The sequence below is a fragment of the Lissotriton helveticus genome, chromosome 5_1 (genome assembly GCF_964261635.1).
Source record: "Lissotriton helveticus chromosome 5_1, aLisHel1.1, whole genome shotgun sequence".
NCBI classification, from domain to species: domain Eukaryota; kingdom Metazoa; phylum Chordata; class Amphibia; order Caudata; family Salamandridae; genus Lissotriton; species Lissotriton helveticus.
In genome coordinates, this window is record NC_136065.1 from 813,457,405 (window position 1) to 813,464,473 (window position 7,069).

At 48.5% G+C, this 7,069-nt stretch overlaps 1 non-coding gene across 1 annotated transcript; it reads right to left on the reverse strand.

Annotated features, from left to right (window-relative positions):
* Window positions 1–244: 244 nt before the first annotated feature.
* LOC144756824 (5S ribosomal RNA) lies at window positions 245–363 on the reverse strand. Its single transcript, XR_013595331.1, has one exon. It is a non-coding gene; the product is annotated as a 5S ribosomal RNA (ribosomal RNA).
* Between the last annotated feature and the right edge of the window lie 6,706 nt (window positions 364–7,069).

Below are 7,069 nucleotides of genomic sequence, written 5' to 3' on the forward strand. Positions count from 1 at the left end.
CGCCAGCACCCCGAAACAGGCCCAGACCATGAGAGGAAGGGGGCAGGACCCAGCCGAAGACGGGAGGACTCAAAAGACAGCTAACCGCGCCACAGCAAGCACTGGCTAACGACCAACCGCAGCAAAGGTGCAAGACGAACCCCCGACCTGACACAGCAAATGCCAACAAAAGGCAGCAGCCCACTCAAAGAACAACCGCCACTGGTCACGTCCAGCCCCGGGAGGGATGACCGGGCATACCCTTGCCCCTCAGCACCTGGTATACTCAGGCGGTCTCCCATCCAGGTACTAACCAGGCCCGGCCCTGCTTAACTTCTGAGATCAGACGAGATCAGGTGCGTTCAGGGCGGTATGGCCGTAGGCCGCCGGGGAGGTTGTCCAGGCATACCCTTGCCCCTTGAAGGCGAGATCCAAAACTGAAACCAAGGCACAGCAGGGCGGCAAGGCAGGAGGCAGGATCCATGAACCTGAAACAGGCCGCCTGGGACGCGAGGGGATGCAAAAGACAGTCCCACAACAGTGCCCCCAAAAGCACTGCAACAACCAAAACCACCATGCGACACCATGAAAGCACACGTGGGAGACAAGAGCAGACACAATCAGGGCAGAAAGGACAAAGGTAGAAAAACCTACGACCTCGGGACCCAAAGCAGAACACCGAACCCTAGACTGAGAGCCAGCGCCAACCGAGGCACAAGACAAACCAGAGAGCCAACAGGATCTGGACGAAAAGCCAAGCCCAAGAAGAGCCCGAAAAAAAAACCACTCAACTGGGCCACACACCAGCATGTGGGGCAGAAGACAGGAGTGAGGAACTGCGCACCCCAGCCCGTTGAAACACCAAACATCCCATCACCCGGAATCCTGAGGGTGCCGGGAACTTATGGGGAGAACCTCAAGGACCCACTGGCATGCACCCTCGATAGAGGAACAGGCTCAGGGCGCTGCAGGCACCACCGGAGAGACCGACAGCGATGGGGGTGAAGAGGGCACAACAGTGCAGAAGAGGGGTAGACAACAGGAGAGAGTCCCATGGGAAATCAAAAAACAGACTCCACCGAGACAACCCGCGGCACCGGGAAGGTAAACTGCAGGGGCGTGGTCGCTGAACCAGCGCCAGCACCGAGACCTTTTTATTATTTTTTGTAGTTGCTCAAGGACTGAAAGGCATCACATGAAAAGACACTCCAATCGGAAATAAGGAGGAACCGAACCCCGTACAAGACCAGAATGGAGAAAACAGTGGAACCCCAACCACAGCAAGCCAGAAAAAAAGCAACCCCGTATTGGCCAGATCAGCAAGCTGACACAAGACCAGCATGGTACAGACCGAAGATGGTAATGTACGCCCCCCCACGAAACATAGAAGCCACGCTGAACACGCAGCACCCCTTGGGACCGCAGGAGCGAGAGGGAGATAGAGGGCCACCGACAGCGGGACCGGCTGAACCAGTGCTGTGAATAACGACAGACAAATGTCAAAGGGGACAGGCAAGCAAGGCAAACCTCCCCTGACCAGTGCAAACTCCGAAACGAACCACGAGTAACAGAAGGAAAAGCGAGGCACAACACAGACTTAGGTAAAAAAATGCCCATGAATGTGTACCCACCTGCAAACACCCGGATACAATGCCAGGAAGAGTAGACAAGTCGACCTGAGAGCACACAACAGCACTCGCCCACAGTCAACGACAACTGCAAGCCAGGGAGTCCGAACTTATGCGGGAGAGCAAGGAGGAGCACATGCGCGTACGCAAGACACCTCCAACCACAACCCGGGGCCGACTGAGGCAAATGCAACCGCCCACAACTGGAGCCGGGAAAGCCATGACCCCCCCTAGGAGCAGAAGAACAAGCCAGCGCCGGGGACTGCTCCTGCCCCGGATGACAAGCAGGAGGTAAGCCCAACTGCAACACGTTCCCACACAAAAACGGAAGCGGAGCCCAGCTGTAACCCGCGTCAAGTGCCAGCCCCATGTGGACCACAATGCGCGGAACCCGAGGGCATCGCAAAAACCCAACGGGGCTTATGGGTGGAAAACGTAGAAAGGACCACCGGGACCCCCGGAGCAGATAGCAGGCGTAGGAAAACCAAAAACAGGCCCAGTACCTGGAATACCCTGAAAACACAGAGCGGGGTGCACCGCGACCGCACGATTCAGCGTCAGGAGGCGGGCTGTGACAGCCGAGGCCACCGCGCCCCGTCCTCTCATCCTGAGACCGGCAGCGGGAACACAAAGGAAAAACAAAAACCCAGGTTAAAAGAGCAATCGCCCCCAGGCCCGGCACCAGGACATCACCTACACAGCCGGGAGGTCAGTAGGGGCCGCAAAGCAGAGTCCCAGACCACCCCGCCCCCCCACCGCCTGCAAAACCTTGGTTTGCTAGGGCAGAGCCTACCCGGCCCACACAGGAAATCGGAGGAAGGGGGAGGGGGTCCAAGATCCCTAGAGCCCGCTAGAGCAGGACCACCAACCAAGGACCCAAGTACCCGCTACAGTAGACACCACTTACCTGAAACGCGCTGTGGAGAATTTGCAGCGCAGAACTAAAAAAACAGGCTGAAGGATTGGGCCGGCCCGCCTCTTATAGAGGTCAAGTGTGTAATGGGTCGGCCATATTGGGAAGGGATGGGTGGCATGGGAGGCTGACTTTTTGCTTTGGAGGGTTCTGGTGTGGAGCTGAAGCTCACTTTGTTAGTCATGTGGCGAGAAAGACTAACGAGGAGATAATAACATGAGAGAAGGGCAGAGAGCAGCGTGGGAACAGAAGGTAAGTGTATGTTTACTTTTTATTTATTTTTCCCCGCACTGCCTGACCATTTAGAATGGCCAGCAGCCGCCACTGATATTAGAGGCCCTAAAGAAGTATTCTTGACAAGTCCTTGAGGCATCCTGCTATATATTTTAAACCGTTTTATTTTCCTTTTTCCTGCATCAAAGAGATAGATCCCAAACCTAGTCACACTTTCCTTGAGGGACAGGAGTATTTTAAAGAAGACTGTAACATAAAAAAGATTCTGTAATGCATATGTAAATGAAAGTATCTTTTCAATTTGGATATCTAAATAAACATATTTGTTTAAGAACCAAACTATAAGTGTGTTTCCCAAAATCCAGCAGCATTTTAACATTTAGCTCAATGTTGAAGTGTGAAGGTAAAAACATTTTTGAAGAGTGAAAAAAAACGAAGACGTTACATTTGCTTTTACTGATGCATGCAAGGTTGAATAGCCATGATTTAATATTTCTCCATTGGAATGTTGTAATATTCCATTTTGAATTAGCACATTTGCAAACTCCAATCTCTATGAGATTTTAGGTATAACATGCAAGTCTAATGAATCATTGTCAGACAGTGCGTTTTGCTTTCTACTGCTTTCTACAATATATCTGGTCTTAATTTGAGTGCTCCATATCCACACATATTACTGTTGCACATATTATGTGGTTAATGATTACCAGTAGCGTGATGCACTTGTATCAAATAAGGAACAAGATACCAGTGTGTGAAAGCATACTAAGAGGATGTCCCCTAACCATCTGTGGATGCTGGAGTAAAAATTTGCAAAATCATGTGACAAGGATGTCACAGTTTCTCACGTCTTAATGTAATTAAACAAAATTGGAAAATGGCGAAAGCCCAAAAGAACTGTTATTTAAGCTGAAAGGCTTGCATTCTGATTTAGCAATGTGCTCTAAATGAGTACAGTTTCTTCTTCCTTTAACTTTGTAACTACAGATACCACGCTCATCTTGGTGCAATCTCGAAACTCCTCTATCTCTACCCAGAGAAGCCTTTGTTTCAAACTTAGGCTGAAATCACAAATTCATTAGCATTCCATTGACAGTTAAAAAGATTTTGCCCCACAGTAACAACAAAAAGAAGTAGAATTAAAAACCAATAAGGTTTATGTTGTGCCTCACGCATTTGCTCATGGTTCTCCTTCACGTACCAAGCATTCTGCCGCAGTGGCGTAGCTAGAGGGGGTGGGGGCGGACCGCCCCAGGCACCACAATTTTGGGGACGGCCGCATACCACTGGTGGCCCGTTGCGGCCGGGGCGGCCTTGATAATTTATTTGATGGTGAAACAGTGTCCCCAAATAAATGATAAAGGCCGACGCAGTCGCAACGGGCCACCAGTGCCACGCACGCGACCCAGTTCGCTTCCGCCCCTTCTGGGTTGCTACCATCGAACCAAGCTCTTGTAGCGCGTCGAGGAAAACACCCCTACTGTACCGGGGCTTACCACTTGTCTGGGACATTTAGGGGACGCTGACGAAGGGAGCTGCTGAAACGGCCACCTAACTCTCAGTGGCGTAGCTAGGTGGGGCGGGGGGGGGCATATCGCCCCAGGCGGCACAATTTTGGGGGCGGGCACGTGCCACTGGTGGCCCGTTGCGGCTGGGGCAGTCTTTATAATTTATTTGGTGGTGAAACAGTGTCCCCAAATAAATTATAAAGGCCGACGCGGTCGCAACGGGCCACCAGTGCCGCGCACGCGGCCCAGTTCGCTTCCGCCCCTTCTGGGTTGCTACCATCGAACCAAGCTCTTGTAGCGCGTTGAGGAAAACACCCCTGCTGTACCGGGGCTTACCACTTGTCTGGTACATTTAGGGGACGCTGACGAAGGGAGCTGCTGAAACGGCCACCTAACTCTGAAAGTGGCACTTTCCAAGCCCCTCCCGGCTGTGTACTGCGCCACGGACAGCTACAGACAGGTATGCTTTCATGTGTTCAAGTCCAGTGGGAATGAGGGGCCTGTGAGAGCTGTTGCATCAGGGCATTTATATTTATTGACATGTTTGCATTTTCATCAGTGTTGGTATTTGAAACAAATGACTCCAGGAATCAATACATTGGGTGTCAATGTGTGCTGGCAGCAGAAAGGATGTGGAGGCATGAACGGTCTGACATACATGTATTTAATATTATTATTTTAAAATAAAAACAATTCTACCATAATTAAATTGGCAACAGAGACAAACATGATAGCTCATCTGTTGCTGGTTTAATTCATGGAACATGAAGAGGCTTCATTTAAAAATATCTTATGAGGTAAAGGCACCTGCTGCGCACTGACCTGCTGCTGTTTATCATAACTGCTAGTGCGCCAGGTCACAGTGCTGCCAAAATTGCGGCCACGACGATGTGCGTTGGTTGCTCAGTCTCAGCTGCTCTTGGCCGTCAATCAATGTTGTAGCGCATGAGCGCTACCAATACCGGCCCTGGGCGACGTTCCTGGGCGACGTTAAAAAACATGATTTATTTTCCCCAGCCCTGCCCTCGCGATGAGAACGACGTAGCAGTGACACGTCACGCGCTTCACCGCTACGCGCTCTCGCGCTCATTCTGGCCTGGGGCAGTCAGTGGCAGTGCGGATCCCTGGGTGATTAGATAGCTCTGGAGACTGCTCAAGCTGCTGAAGCAACCACCACTGCCTGACTTCGAGAGACCCTGGAGCGAGTCACGAGTGAGGTAAGACTGCAGAGTTTTCAAAGGGGATTTTTATAGAGTGGCAGCATAGCTGCCAACAGGGCTTTAAGTGGGATGGAAAAACTGGGGGGTCTCTCAAAGGGGGGTGGCCGACTTAATTAAGAACGTGTGTGGCTTTAAAACACCTATGCTAAAAATCTGTATTTAGCATAGTGTGCCGCCTGACTTGTATTTTGCTGTTTCTGTCATTGCATCCAGATATGTGATACAATAAGTAACATCATACCTACAACTAGGCCCGGTTCTAGAGGGTGGGCCAGGCCCACCCAATGATTCCCTAGGCCCAGCATTGGCCATTGTGAACAGTAAAATGTAGATTTTCCACAGCCTTGGTGGGATGAAAATCTGGATTTTATTAAGGACACGGTGACAAATATTATGCAATAAATCCTTTATTGCCACCACTCAGCAGCAAGAGGAAACACAACATGTTCATAGAACAAAGAATATAGAACTCCTAAGTACATTCTAAACCCAACAAAACTCCTTTACTCCATGTACTCTTCCTTCTGACGTTGCCTGCTTAAAGAGAATATATCAAAAACAATTTCAACATCCAATATCTGTGAAACTTGGGAACAGAACACGAAGTCTTCTTTCTTCTTACAAACGTCGACAAGAATCAAAATCCCATATCGTCCATTTAACTTGAATTCTGACCTGCACAAATACAATATAAAATTATTAGGGCCTCGGGTTAAGGGAGGGATAATATTTGCCTCCGTGTCCTTAATAAAATCCAGATTTTCAGCCCACCAAGGCTGTGGAAAATCTACATTTTATGGCACGACACGGAGGCCAACATTATGCAAGTTCAAGGCATATCAACAAAACATTGAGCTGCACTCTCAATTGGTTTAAAATAACATTTCCTGAAAACAGAATCTGTTGACCGATCTGCACTTTTCAAAATATCTTGTAAACTTCCTCCTAAAATTCTTGCTTTTGAAGCAGCTGCACCTCTAACAGAATGTGCCACAAATGTATTAGTATCAATACCTGATTTTTCCATTATCATTTTTACCCACCTTGCCAAAGTTGGCGCCGAAACAGCCTTGTACGGATATCTGAAAGATATCAATAATTGCTCTACCCCAACAGGTCCTAAGGGTTTAGTAATACTTTCATACTCTTTGACACAACGCACCACACAAAGTTTTTTTTTCTCCAAAAGATAAGGATAAAACACTGAATTTGAATTTGTCTTCGTTTTTTGTTTTAAATAAAAACATATCCCCTCAGGAGTATAACACCTACTTGAAATTTCTAAAGCACGAACATTCGAAACCCTTCTAAAAGATAAAAGACACAACAACATAGTAAGTTTAAGTGTCAAATCTTTCAAATTCAAAAACATATTGTCTTCCCATGACTCGAATAAAAGTAAAACTATAGAAAGATCCCATAAAGAAGAGTATCGTGGACCTGGAGGAACAGTCAGTCTAATACTTCTCAACAATCTCTTAACCATAACGTCCTGACCAACAGAAAAACCATTAACCAACTCATGCCCTGCAGAAATAGCAGACCTATGTAAATTCACAGACCTATATACCAAACCACATTTAAATA